Genomic DNA, 16097 nt, shown 5'->3' with positions numbered 1-16097 from the left:
TCTGACTTTTATAAGGTTCTGTGTTTGAAATCCACCAATGAAACACCAGAAATCCGGAAATCCTCCAATGGACAGACGGCCGGATTTCTGAATCGGAAATATTGGATTTCAATGGCGGCCATATTGAAAATCTCATATATAAAATCGTTTATATACAAAAACAGTGAATACTTAAGGATTTCTGACCTAAATCAATCATACACTTTACATAAATTACGTTCTTGAATTGAATTTGACGACTTTTTCGTCATTTCATGTACACGTTGACGTTATTATATAATAAAGTTTGTGCAAGCATCATATCCCGAGCCTCGTTCCGTCCACTTCGTGCCTTTAAATAGTCAAAATTTCGCAACATGTATATAGCTTGTCCCGGTTGTAAACTAGCTGAGATAAATGATTTTACTTAAATAAAATACAACAAAAATACCAAATACAAAATCTATCCCGACTGTATTCTTTTTCGGGTATTTATCATACAGTTATGATTATGACAGATAGAAATCATAAAACTTCATCTAAAACGGGGACAAAAATTGAAAAAAAAGAACAAGAACGTGTTTGTTAAACACAAATGCCCCCGGCCCCGATTCTTGTCAGTAGCAATATTTCAAAATATATTTACCCATTCACTCAGTTATTGACAGAAACATTGTCAAAAAAAAATGTTAACACAAGTTATATAGCTTGACAGAGTCATGGCATTTTGTAATTTTGAAATATATAAGTTGCCAAGTCATTGCTATGACTTGTGAAGTGATAAATATTCAACTTTATCAAATATATATAAATGTAAGAAATCTATACTTGGCACCCTTGACCTTGAACCACTGACATATATCATGCAAGTTATCCTCCTACCAAATATGAAATACATCTGTTAAAAAATAAAGGCTGTATGAGCAAAAATGTTAAAATCTACTTTGAGCATTGATGACCTTGATCAAACTGACCCCTAGCTCCATCCAAAGGAAAAATACTATGCAAGTTATCTTCCAACCAAATATGAAATAAATCTATCAATAAATAAAGGCTGTATGGGCAAAAGTGTAAAAATCTATTTTTAGCACTAGTGACCTTCACACACTGATCCCTAACCCAATCAAGAGGAAGAATACCATGCAAGTTATCTTCCTATCAAATATAAAATACACCTGTCAATAAATAAAGCCTGTATGGGCAAAAGTGTAAAAAATCTTTTTTAGCACTAGTGACCTTGACCCACTGATTCCTACCCCAATCAAAAGGATGAATACCATGCAAGTTATCTTCTTACCAAATATGAAATATATCTGTCAATAAATAAAGGCTTTATGAGCAAAAGTGTTAAAATATATTTTTAGCACTGGTGACCTTGACCCAACTGACCACTAACTCCATCAAATTTTATGTTCCTATCAATTATAATGACCATCTGTCTATAGAATACGGTTAATACACCTGTAACAATCTATTTTTAACATTGGTGACCTTGACATTGGTGACATTTACCTTGACCCAAATGACCCCTAACTATACCCAAAGAAGGAGGACCTCCCTTGGCATGTTTTTTTTTAAACATGAAAGACATCAACCAAACAATAAAGGCTGTCAAAAGGCTGAGCAAAAATGTTTAAATTTATTTTCTGAACCAGTGACCTTGACCTTGACCCTAGAGACCACTTACTCCACAAAAATGTGAGGACCATTAAAGGTATCCACCTACCAAATATGCAAGATATCATTTAATAAAATAATCAATTAAGAGAAATTAAGGATAAATCCAACTTGCCGGAATAGGTTAACCAGACAAGGCCCTATTTTCAAAGTGAAAAAAGGGAAATAACTGGGAAATATGGATGACACAGTTATATAACTTGGCAATAACATGTCATTTGTATTGATAAGTAAGTGTGGAAATTATGAAGCCATTAGTATAGATAGAACTTAAGATATTTACAATTTGCCGTTTTAGGTTAACCATTATTCATTTTCTAAGTTCTGAAAAGGGCAATAACTTGGTGAATATGGAAGCCATAGTTATGTAACTTGACCAGATCATGTACTTTGTATTGATTAGTAAGTGTGTAAACTAAGAAGCCATTGGTAAGGTAGAACTTAAGAAAAATCCAACTTGCCGTCCTAGGTTAACCTCGTACGGAGAGACGGACGGACGGACGGTTCAATTACTATGTGCCCGGGGGCATAAAAAGAAAAATCATAATTTTTACTGCAACCGGTATCCCATCCAAGTACTAACCGGGCTCGACGTTGCTTAACTTTTTACAACGTGATATGGCCGTATATATTAGAATGTAATTCTTTACGGCTTATATACGAGAATTTCGCTGATACTATAATGTACTTCCGGTTTGCCCTTTAAAATAATAAAAGTCGGACATGTTCAAACATTAATATAGTACTATCCTTTATGCTCATATATGGAACTATTTATGGTACATAAATGTACACCCGTACGCACGAGCAACAGACTAACTCACATACGATTCTGTACGTCTGTTTGTCCTTGACAACGATCGCATAATCACTGTTACGGTGTGCCAGTGTAGTACCGATAGCATTAGTTTGAGAAAGAAAAAAAATCTTTTTTCTAAAAGGCCGTTTGCCTCCAAAGATCAATAACTGTAACGAGATACCAAACATTAGAAGATTTTGAGAAATAAAATTGCTAGCATTTCTAAGGAATAATGAGCCTTTAATTCGCGAGCTTGATTTAATGTTTTAATTAGATAAAGGTTAGCGCAGACCCCGACACAAATAAATTGCGCACCCGAGTTACCCGCATTAGGGGTAATCGCAGGCTTCAACCCAACAATTTTAACAACAACAATCAATTAACAACACACGTCGTTTCCGTGCATGATCGTCATCAACAATGCAGATACCAAAGATAAACGGGATACTGTATGTTAATTTCACTAAAATGATGGATAAAATTGACAACTCTGTGGTTAGTGATAATTTAGAGTTTGGTTCAGATGCCTTAGGTATACTAGGACATGCATACAAGTTAATAAATGTGCGTCGTAAAGAAATGCATCAGGCAGATTTAGACAACATAAACATTTATGTTCTACCGATGTTTCTTTTACTGACAAACTGTATGGTGATGATGTATGTAAAAACGTCAAAGAAATTCAAGATATGAGCAAGATATGAGTCGTGTTGGGAAGCAGTTGTCTGTACTGTCAAGATTAAGGGCTCGAAAAGAGGCCGTCAATATCCCTCAGGGCCTTATGGCAATTTCCGAGGAAGAGGCGTGGTGGACGTTACCAAACATTGACGAGTAGTTCTAATTTCGTATATTTTTCGTGTATACTCTGTCTGCTGTTGTTGTTTTCTTCTCTTTTCAGGATGATGGCAGTTTGTCTCTTTGGTGTTTATTTACTCCTTCGAGATGGTGGTGTCATCCTGGAAAGAGGAGCAAACTTTGTATATGTCTGTATATTGTATTTACATAAAGTATTTTCTTTTATTTTGTTTGTGGGGAGCTGTGTGGGACAGATTGAGCCCAGTTTGCACACTTTTGCTTGGTCTGTCTCATATGGTTTTCCCGAAACATTCCACTTTCGTTACGTTTATTTTTAAATATAGTTTTGTTTTCATCATAGCACATACCTGTTTCGTATAAAAACATTTAGAGATATCGTGTATATATTTATTTATTTCATAAATCATTATACAATGTAACCCAGTCTAGGGATCATTATTTCATTCATTTATTTCTATATATTATCATTCTCATATCACTCACTTTCATTGTATATGTAACCCAGTTTGGGACCATTACCTCATATCAATCATTTCCTTCATTATTATATACATGTTTCATCTAAAGTATTTTTCTTTGTATATTTTCAGGTATGTGTGTTTTCATTTATGCGGCTTTGGGATCATATTTTTTTTTCTCCTAACCTTTCTTTTTTAAGATAAAGTTGTGTTTCGTATTCAAATTTCTTAGTGACTTTATTTTATATTTATATATCACGTTTTTGTCAGACGGGGTTCGGCGGTGATTCCTCGAGTCGGCTGTTTTTCTCAGGCTTCGAGACAGTCGGCTGGGGGTGTCATTCGCCGAGGCCCGTCTGAGTCTCACACCTTATCAGTGGCGTAAGGCTTGGGCCTATTTCGCGCCACCCCGAGATTGTGGACTTTACCCACCCAGAATCTTGGGGTTGCGCGATCTGGGGGTTTCTTGTCTTGCGTTATTACATTGTGAAGATTTTCTATTACTTTTTAACTTTTCTATCTTCCAAAACTATATCAAATGTATCTTTCTTCACTTTAAATAAAACGTGATTCAAATTCATTTAACGATTTATTAAATATAGAAATACCAAAACTTTATCTTTCATAATAATTACTAACATATATTGTAAACCCGGTTTCTTTTATTTGTACCTTTGAAATACACACGTCTTCTTGATTAAATTTCTAGTTTTATTTTGTTAAATTAAATACTATGATAATTGTAAAGTGAATAAAATAAAATGGCATACAGTGATACAGGACATTACAAAAACATTTACTCAGTACTTTTATTTCTTATTTCGTTGTTCAGTGGTAAGAAAAGGCGATTTTAATCACAACAAGCTAATAAAAATGTCGGTTCAACGTACTGAATATGTTTTCCGTACGTCGGATGGTAGCTCGAATTCGGAATTCAGTTAAAAAAAGAGCGGGAGATGACCGTTGTTGTAGCGGTCATATATTAGTTTTAAGAATACATAGAGCCTATGACTGGCGATTCTTTTTACTGATTTTGGGCGTTTGGCTCGTGGTGTGAGAATTGCACACAGGGGCGGAGTATATCTGAACTGCTAACCGGGAGACTGTTGTAATTTAGTGGAATAAAATGTTTCATTGTCGGAGTTGAGGCATACTTACCTGGTACAGAAGCTACCGCGATTAGTATATTTCTATAACGATTTTCGTTTAGATATCTATTTCAGAATGCCTGTGGTTGTGCGAAAACCTTGTTTGAAGACGAGCTATTTTGATGCACATGATGTTGAGAACACGATAAAAGTATGGAGTAGCGGCTTCACTTCTATTCAAGACGTTGTGAACTTGATGAAAATGTTAGACATCCCGTCTACTCGTGTGGTTGCTTTGCAGAAAGGGAAGGATAGCCGTGATGGGGTACTTTTGGTTTTGAAGGAGAAAGATGACGTTGAAAAGGTGAGAAGCCAACCTTATTATATGATAGGAAACAAGCGCCTTAATATTATCTCCCTTGATAAGCAAATTGTTTATTTTCGTTTGCATTGGCTGCCTGCTTATCTTACATCAGAGAGCATTGTAGAAATATTTAGTGAATATGGCAATATCTTAGAAATGAACAATGAATCTGACAACTATTCTGTCAACAATATAAAAATTAGAAATGGAATTCGCACCATTATGGTTGAGGTAACCGAGATCCAAAGACGTGAATTTCCCCACTTGATTGAGTTCGAGTGTGGAAATTCTTGTTTAGTGACTGGTGGTGGGAGGCCACCCCTGTGCCTCCAGTGTAAGCACATTGGACATATTAAGAGAAATTGTCCTAGTGTTTTCAGACGTCAAGACCAGATAGATGAAGTACAACAGACAGAACAAAGGGAAGTCACCAGAGACGAAGAAAAGAAGGAAGAAGAAAAGAAAAACGAACAAGAGATAGATGAGGATAGATCTGAAGACGAGATTAATGAGAAAGGAGATGACGAGAGTGAGATGGAAGAAGAGTGTCGTGGGCAGAAGAGGAACCAACAGGATTCGACAGAGGGTGAGCATATTGACGATTCTTTTAAAAAACATTCCCCCCCCCCCCCTGAAGGCTAAAAGATCTCTTCGGGCTTCTGCAGAATTAGATATTTCCAACCCTTATTCAGTACTTGATCTCGACCCAGATACCCCATTGGTAATTGACGAATCTAAGAGTGGGTCTGAGATTCTTGACAATGTTTGGAGCTTGAGTTCTAAGAAGAAGTAATCTATATGCCTATATCCTTTCGAACGCTTAGAATAATGGACTTCGATCTTAGCATAACGTTTTTGCTTACGATTTATCAACTTCATAAACGACCAGGACCGGCTACCGACTATGATTTTATGTATACTATTGTTTTTCTATATTTTGTACGTTTTCTTATACTTACCTTTACTTACCGTTTATTTCTTGTTTATTGGTCCATTATTTTTCACCTGAAAAAGAAAGAAAATATATTAGTTAATAGATATTACACTAAAACATCTGTTCATAATATACATGTACGTTTTCATAACACGACACTTTTTCTCGACATTCCTTTCTTTCCGTCAAACATCCTTTTTCATGTATATTTTGCTAAATATTTTAATTGTTTTCGTAATAACATTCCTTTCTTCATATACCGGTTTTCGAACACTTCTCGCTCTGATGAACAAATTATTTTTTTCCGATATCAGTTGTTATATTTTATTCGTAAACGTGTATATTTTTACATACCATTCATTTTTTATAGCACACTATTATATAGAAATCGATATTTTATCACAAGTCAATTATTTCCTTCTCAATGCTGTTTCATTTTATATACCCCTTTATCAAATGTTATTCTTACTCTGTTGAACATTTTTTCATACCAAGATTCAAGATTCAAAATATTTTATTTGGTAACGTAAACATGACGTTTCTTGCTACACAACACATATACAATGATACAATATAACATGTCAACATGACACAAATTTATAGACAATTATATTTTTAGCGGAAAATATGATACATATAGTCAAAACAAGAAAGAAAATGGAAACAAGGAGGTTGAACTAATGGAGATTTTGTATATTTAATGACTTACAGCTAAATAACAATCAAAATCAGTCAAATGTTTCATGAAATTATTGAATTATAACACGGACAATTTGTATATTTTTGGTATATACAGTAATAAGCTTATTCAGATATCATATTAACAATACCCTGACGTATTTCAAACGCTTCATATATATATTTACATAATTTAAGTTGCATGTTTCTGTTGGTATTCTGCATTAGTTCAACGAATTTATGGACACTAGGTCTATTATAATAATATTTCTTTAAGTACTGTTTACGTATATCATTATAAGCATTACAAATACAAACAAAATGAAATTCGTCTTCTATATCACGTGTATTACAAATAAGACAATATATCTCACTACGTTCAGTTCTACAATTACCATACCGTCCAGTTTCTATTCTAAGTTGGTGTGATGACAATCTTAATTTTGTAAAAGCAATCCTAAATTCCTTAGGAATTTTGTCAAGATACAGTGAGTACTCAAATGACGTCTTAAAAAGTCTATATGTGCCTAGGCTCGGGCTAGTTGTTACATTATGATACCATGACTGGATGAATTGATCAATAAGAGTTTGCTTTAATAATAAATGTACATTTTTAAGGTTATAAATACTTGGATTATACCATATATATGACAAACCTGCATTATCTAACAATGATTTCACATTAGACAACCAGTTATTTTTTCCTCTATTAATATCATTTAACATTGATGTATATAAGTATCTAACTATAACATTATTACTGTTAACAATATTTGACCAAATTTTGATAATCCGTACATATCTGTTTACATATAAAGGGTACCTTTTCAGCTCACCATAAATAGCCATGCTGCTAGTTGACTGCTTAACACATAACATGGACTTACAAAATTTTAGATGTACTCGTTCGATTTCCTTACTTTTACTAAATCCCCATATTTCACAGGCATAATTTAAAATAGATACAACAAAAGCATCAAATAATTGCAAAGAAGTACTAAATTTAACCGGTGTCTGTTTTAAATTAAACAATAAAACGTTTAACGCCTTTAGAGCTTTCCCTACTAAATACTCTTGATTTAAGGTAAAACTACCTGTATAATTGAAAACAGTACCTAAATAATTGAAATTGTCGACTATTTCTAAGGGAATATTATTATATGTCCAATACTCATTATTTCTAATCGGACCCCTCTTCCTAAAAACCATAACCTTACTTTTACCTTCATTTACTTTAAGGCCCCATAAAGTGCAGTAATTATATAATGTATTTAAACTATTTTGTAAGTCATCAGGGGATTTACTTAAAATAACAATATCATCAGCAAATAACATGAGAATAAATGTAATATCATCTAATGTTAAACCAGAATTAATATCATTTAATAAATACATTTCTAAGTCTTCTAAAAACATAGAAAACAATATCGGGGACATTACCTCCCCTTGTTTAAGACCAATTGAACATTCCAGGAAATCTGAATATGATTTACAGATTTACAGTCCCTTATTCGTGCTTTTACTTTAGAGTACATATCATGGATGATTGTTAAAGTTTTTCCACGTACACCAATGTTATATAGTTTAAACCATAAACCATTACGATAAACACTATCAAAAGCCTTTTGAAAATCTATAAAGGCACATGCAAGACGTCCATTTTCATTTAAAATTTTATTAACAACAGCATTTAAAACAAATATAGCATCAACTGTGGAGCGACCCTTCCTAAATCCAAATTGTGCATCACTAATTTTGTCGTTTTCTTCAGACCATTTTGTCAATCTGTTATTCAGAACACCTGTAAATATCTTTGAAAAACAACTAACGAGACTGATTCCTCTATAATTACTAGCAAGTGCAGGGTCATTTTTCTTAAACAGAGGTACAATAATACTTTCCATCCATGAATCTGGAAAAAAGCCAGAGTTCAGAATACCATTAAAAATATCAACTAAATGCGATGATAAAATATCGGACGAATTTATAAAATACTCATTCAATAACTGGTCACCTGTAAAAGCCTTATTTTTCTTTAAATGACGAATAACACAATTTATCTCATCAACTGTTATAGGTTCATCTAGCTCCTCGTACAGTACATCATTACTTAAAAAATCAAAATTTTCACAAAATAAATCACTTTCGGCATGCAAAACATTTGGCAAATCATTACTTAAGGTAGGAAAATGCTCATAAAAATCTTCTATGGAAACACTATTCTTATGTATCGTCTTTTTAGTAAACAATTTCCAAAAATCTTTAGGTTTAAAGTGACGAAGGCGTTCAATTTCTCTTAATTTTTTTAACTCATAACTACGTTTCATTTTTTTAACAACATTTTTATAAATTAGTTTATTATTACAAAATTCTACTCTATTTACATCATTTTTACACATATTATATTTATATACAGAATTCAAATATATCTCTTTTGAACGTTTGCAATCTTCATCAAACCACTCCGCCTTTTTACATAGTTTACCATCGGCACGTGGCGTAATATATGTTATTCTACGTTTACAAAATAATGGATCTGCCACGCTTCTCACAACATTTACAAAGGATTCTATACATGAATTTAACTGTAATCTATCGTTAAAATCAACATTTTCGGTAATAGTATTTAAACGTGGTAGTTGTGATATAAGACCTCTACGGAATTCGTTTTGTAACTCATCATTCCATCGTAAACTTATGCTTTCATAATAAATATCATTATCCTCGCGCAATACGTGGCATTTAATAGAAAATGATATAGGAGCATGATCAGACCATTCATTAAAACTCTGTACAGAGAAATCGCTAACTAAACTGAAATATTGCTCTTTCAACAACAGATAGTCAATGACACTAGATCCCGATGAACATATATAAGTATAGTTTCCATTATTAAAGTCACGACCAAGCCTACCATTTGCCATACGTAAAGAACTAGCCTTGCATACATCTAATAATTTAATACCCGAGTTATTATGTATACAGTCCATGGACACACGTTCTATAGGCATGTCGGGGTAATAATCATCATAGTCTGTAAAACTAACGGTACGATCACAGACAATATAATCCTTGCGGTCGCCATTACCTGTACGTGCATTACAATCACCAGTTAACAATGTAATACCAAGATTTTCATAAAGTAAAATATCGTTTTGAACAATATCAAATAAATCACCATTGATAAAGTTATAAGCAGGGGAACCTTCCAACCATATATATACACCAGCTAAATAAATGTCATCTGTAAGATTAAAAAATATTTTATCAAGTTTCAACCAAATGATAGTGTCAAAATGATTCTGTACAACGGTAACCCCTTTACTTATTTCATTTTTAATGTATACTAATACCCCACCACTAGATCGCTTTGCTCGCCGGTTCTGAAATTTACGATAGAAATTTAAAGTTGTATACCCATCTATATCAAAATTAGAATTTTTATTACCCCAAGTCTCAAACAAAAATATAATATCGTTATTACACAGTTTCTTTATAAAATCATTGTCCTCTAATTTAGATCTATTAATTCCATTTACATTCCATGATAATATGGACAGTCCAGCCTCATCGAGTCCCTACTTCCGGTTCCCGTTCTGCATCTGGCTTCTGTCGGACTCTTTATCGCTTACTGGTACCCCGTCAATAAAAAGCGTGTCGTAGGCTAACCAAGCTTGACGACCTTGTTTTTTGGCATTTTTAAGTTTCGGTAAGAGTGATTTTCTCCGTGCTACAATTTCCGGTGGAAATTGCTCGTGAAGATAAAACTGAGTGTCATTAAGCTTGGTTCTGAGGCGACGCACCATTTCTCTATCTTTGTAGAAGGCAAATTTAACAACTATTTTGCGTGGATTACCGCTACGTTGATTATAATCTCCCATGCGATGGACACGTTCGAACTGTAAATTGTCCGATACCGATATCATACTTATCAAAACATTAAATCTTTACCTAGTCAATTTATAATAGATTGTTTTTACAGCTCTCGCGTTTATTTTACGGACAAATATTTTCTGTACTATCAGTATAAATGTATCGGGCTAAAAATTGCTATCTTTTCACTAAAGCAGATTTTTTCTCTCCTTACAAAAGTACATAACCTTGACCTTATATTGTACTTTACACAGTTCAGTCCCTTTATAGTAACTCTTTCACTGATATTTAGTCATTTATCATTTATTTCCCTTGTTTTTATTCTTTCATACTATAGTCTAACAAAAAACAACATAAACAATGACTGATTTAAATTTATATACTTTGAGCATAAATGGACTTCGTTCCAATGATAAAATAAATGATCTTAAAATGTTTCTTTCGTTTAGTAATATTGACGTTCTTTGTTTACAGGAAACTCATGTTGATAATTTTAATTTATCTAAATCTATTGAAAAAAGGTTAAACTTAGAGAATAAAATTCTATGGAGTTTTGGTCAAAGCAACAGATGTGGTGTTGCAATTATTTTTTTGAATGCTGATATGAAACTTTGTAGTTATCAAACAGATTTTGACGGCAGATTTATTTATGCTGACTGTCAACTTAACGACAATAAATTTCGAATTTGTAATATTTACGCACCCGTTTCAGATACAGAGCGAAATGATTTCTTTGAAAATATATTCCCACATTTTGTTACTTCAAACAATTTGTTACTTTTAGGTGATTATAATTTTATTTTTGATACAAATATAGATAAAATAGGTGGTAATCTTGAACGTGGCACTTATGGTTCTAAAATATTTTCACAAATTATTAGTAAATTTAAACTTATAGATTCTTTTCGTTCCATTTATCCTAATAAGAGATCAGTCTCATGGTATAATAATAATAAAAATAATCTTATAGGTTGTAGACTAGATCGGATTTATATACCTCGTCATTTTAAAGATTTAATATTAAAGTGTGACATTTTACCTTGTTGTTTTTCTGATCATGATTTTGTATTTCTTAAACTTAAATTAAATGAAACAATAACTTTTGGCAAATCATATTGGAAATTAAATAACAGTATTTTAGATGATGAAACTTTTATAGAGAATTTTGAATTTTATTGGCAAATTATTTCAAGAACTGAATGTTATACTTTAGAGTGGTGGGACAAAATGAAATCATTAATTAAAGATTTTTGTATTGACTATAGTAAAAGTAAAAATAAAGAAACTTTTTCAGAAATAAATAAACTTAGATCTCAATATCAAAACACAACTGATTTACTCGAAAAAGAAGAGATTTTATCTAAACTTAAACTTTTAGAAAATAGATTTTCAAAAGGTCAAATTATTAGAAGTAAAACACAGTTAATTGATAGCAATGAAAATCCATCTAAATATTTTTGTAATTTCGAACAGTCCAAAGGTTCTGATAAAACAATTTTCAAAATTAATGATAATGACGAAATTAAAAGTTCATCATTAGATATTTTAGACAGTTTTCGCAATTTTTATAAAAATTTATATACAGAAGAACCTGTTTATTCAGACCTTTCCTCACATTTTTACATAATTTACCTCAAGTCAGTTCATCTGATAATTTATTCCTTACTAGTCCAATAAATAAGTATGAAATTTTAAATTCCCTTAAACAAATGGATTATACAAAATCTCATAGTCATAGATTTATACAGGTGTGAAAATGGTATGAATCTTAAAACAGACTATAGACAGTTGTAGGAGTATTGACATTCGTGTCTATTTCAGTCTTATCTGATTGGTTCAAATTTGTTGACCCTTGAATTAGATCGTGCGAATCGTGACAGAGTTAAAGTGTATCGCGCTTCTAGAAAGTATGTGTTTATTTACTAGTACAAACAAAAACAAACATGGATTAATGTGCATACTTGTCAACAGAGAAGAGGTATTTTGCGCAAAACTAATTATTTAATCCTTTTTCTTATGATATTAATTTATTAATTTGTGTTGCGTTTTTAGACTTATGCCATGTTTAGGCAGGTAGGGAATGTGGTTGGGAACATTAATTTGATTTGCAATGTAGAATCGGGTTACTAGTATATATTGCGTTATTATACAGTTTGCATGTTATGGCATTAATATACATTCTATATAGCATATTAAAGATGACAACAATAGTCAGCGTGAAGCAAACATGAAGTCTTAATATGAACAGATAATGGCAATAGACAGAATTTCGAAAAATATAAATAAGCATTTTTTTTGCCTGACAAACATTATATTGCATGATTTGTTACAAACATTACCTCCGTATTGTTTCAAATAGTATTTTAATGAATTTACAAAGTTTTTGTAATTGCATAGGACTTGAATTCGTTAATAACATTTTAAATTTTATGATGTTTGGATTCCTATAATAATATCTGTTAATATATTTTTTTCTGTGGTCATCAAAAAAGGTACATTTCAACAGATAATGGAGTTCATCTCCTATGTCATTTAAACTACAAAGAGAACATTTTCTCTCAGAAATATCTGTACCTTCCCATCTGCCGATTTCTATCGGGAAAAAATGGTTTCCTGTTCTAAATTTAATCATATTTATAAAATCTCCCTTATCAAGAGTCAATAAATAATTTTCAAGGCATATATTTTCTTTATATATAGAATAATTTCTCCCTTTGCTTGAATTTTGTAAAGTTTCATGCCACATTTGATAATTCTGATCTAAAAGTACCTGTTTAATAACACATTTGATCGTTTTGCTCTGAATATTTGTCTGATTTAGCCATAAGTCATTCCTACCCGTATTTGAAAGTATACTTTTAATGTAGCTGAGCCATTTAAATTCAAAATCTTGGCAATTAATCATATATTGATATATTTTGTATGCAATTTTATTTCTGTTTCCTAATATTAATCTGTTCCAGAAGCCAATCATCCTGCATTTAATTGTAATATTAATTGGGTATCTGCCAGATTCTGCATAAAGCATATACAGGGGTGTACTTGTTCTAAGATGTAAGACTTTCCTAAGGAACTCACAATGTATTCTCTCCAGGATTTTTAGGTCTTCATAGCCCCAAATTTCAGATGCATATGTTAAAATTGGCAGTACAGTATGGTCAAATAATTTAAATATAAGGTCTATAGGCAAATTTAGGTTATGAATTCTTTTATACAATAAGTGCATAGCCTTTTTTGCTTGCTGTGCTAAATGTTTTCTGTTATTTAAGAATCTGCCTGATTTTGAAAACAATGTCCCTAAATATTTATACGAGCTAACAATTTCTAAAGACATACCAAACACTATCGGTATATCTCAGACCTGTTCTATAAAAGGTAGATCTATTTTCGAGAATATACATTTACTTAGAAATATTTTTGATAATGTCGAACAAAAAAAACTTAAAGGCATGTTTTATTAATTTGGATCAGGAAAAAGCTTTTGATAGGGTTTCATGGGAGTATTTATTTTAAATTAATACTTTACATTCTTTTGGGTTTAACATCAATTTTATTAATTGGATTAAAGTTTTATATAAAGATATTCAGTCTAGTGTAATTATTAATATATATCAGATTCTTTCTCTCTTTCGCGTTCTGTTCGTCAAGGTTGTTCTCTTTCTCCTCTTTTATATGTTTTATGTTTAGAACCATTTGCTAAAAAAGTTCAAGATAATCCAAATATTAAAGGTATCATTTCTCCTGGTGGTAAGTTCGAGGTCAAAATGTCATTATATGCTGATGATAACACAACTATACTTACAGATAATTTATCAATGAAGGAATTTTTTCATGAAGTAAACTTATTTCAACAAGTTTCTGGGTCAAAAATCAATTATAGGAAATCAAATGGTTTATATTTAGGTAAGTGGAAAAATCGGTCTGACCATCCTTTTGGCATTTCTTGGGTTCAAAATTGTAAACTATTGGGTTATTTTTTTGGGTACAATATTGATTTCGATAAAATATGGCATGACCGTTTTCTTAAATTTACTAGAGTATTAAATCTTGTGTCATCAAATTGTTTTTCATTTAAAGGTAAAAGTACAATTCTAAACTCGTTAGCTTTTTCAAAATTTATTTATTATATTACGGCAGATATTATTCCAGAACATTATTTAGTTTTGTTTCAAAGAGCCTCTTTTAGATTTATATGGAATTCTTCTTTCGAACCTATTTCGAGAAAAACATTATATCTACCTTTTAAAGACGGCGGTTTAAACATTCCTAATATAAAATTAAGATGGTATTCCCTCCTTTTAAAACATTTCCAAGATATTATTTCAAATCATTCTTCTCCTTGGTTTTACTTTGCGAAATACTGGATTGGGTTACAATTAAGAAAGTTTAATGAATCTTTGCATGAAAATTATTTTCCACATAGTGAATCTTGTCCCCCATTTTACAATATGTGTTTAAAACTCTTTTACATCTTACGAAAAAGATTCCAGATTTTATGTTAATTCTTACCCGTCTAAAGTTTTTTTTATATCTTTGTGTTAGACACAGTTTATATGATTAAATGCAAAACTTTTTCACAACTTAATTTCAAAAATGTTTTTTCAAATATTTTTTTCTAATGCAATTGTTTCTGCCCATAAGAATATTTGTTTTAGACTTGTACATGACGTTGTTTATGTAGATTACTATTTGTATTGTAAACGTATATCTAGGAAAAAAATATGCTATTTCTGTAAAAACATCGAAACAGTTTCTCACTTATTTATCGAATGTTCTTTCTTCAAACCTCTTAACAATATAACTATATATTTACTAAAAACTTAAAGTAAAATTAAATTCAGTGAAAGGTTTTTAGATTTTTTGATTAACCTAAAATCAATAACATTATTAAATACACATGTTTAGTCATTTTATCAATTTCTAGATATATAATTTGGTCTACACGCAATAATGTTAAACACCACAATAAGAAAGTTTCTGAAAGAGCTGTTATTGAAAAGTTTCTGTCTAATTTAAGATATAGAATATATTTAAGTGAAAAACGTTTTAATTCCCTTCACTTTTTATATATTTGGGCTCAGCATGGTTTCGCATCTTTAAATGAAAATGATATGTCTTTTACGAGTAATAGAATGTGTTTCATTGATTTTTTTATATCAGGAAACTTAATTTGAAATTATAATTTTGCTGCTGTTTGTTCTTTTCTTTCTCTTTCCAGGGTGGTGGCCGTTATCGTCGTGATGTGCCTTTAACCCCATCGTCCTGGAAAGGGAGAGAAACTGTACACGGATGTCGGCTACTTACATACATAAGTTACTTCCCTTTTTTTGTTTTTTCTTATTACAAAGGAATTTTCGCTACGCATTTCGTCGTGATTAGACGGAATAGATATTCAAATTTCGGTGTAACTTTTTCCTTGTCTTTTTGAATC

The 16097-nt window shown here is 31.6% G+C and overlaps 1 long non-coding RNA gene across 1 annotated transcript in view; it reads right to left on the bottom strand.

Moving 5' to 3' along the window:
- Positions 1-297: 297 nt before the first annotated feature.
- Positions 298-16097, bottom strand: part of LOC132758741 (uncharacterized) — a 49007-nt gene continuing 33207 nt past the window's right edge. The window contains exon 2 of the long non-coding RNA XR_009629619.1: positions 298-331. This is a non-coding gene — a long non-coding RNA (uncharacterized LOC132758741). The remainder of the gene's footprint in view (positions 332-16097) is intronic.

Source organism: Ruditapes philippinarum, unplaced genomic scaffold (genome assembly GCF_026571515.1).
Source record: "Ruditapes philippinarum isolate M1 unplaced genomic scaffold, ASM2657151v2 ctg11367_1_1_1_1, whole genome shotgun sequence".
Classification (NCBI taxonomy): domain Eukaryota; kingdom Metazoa; phylum Mollusca; class Bivalvia; order Venerida; family Veneridae; genus Ruditapes; species Ruditapes philippinarum.
The sequence above is the reverse complement of the archived record's forward strand: the minus strand, read 5'-3'. Positions and strand labels throughout refer to the sequence as shown.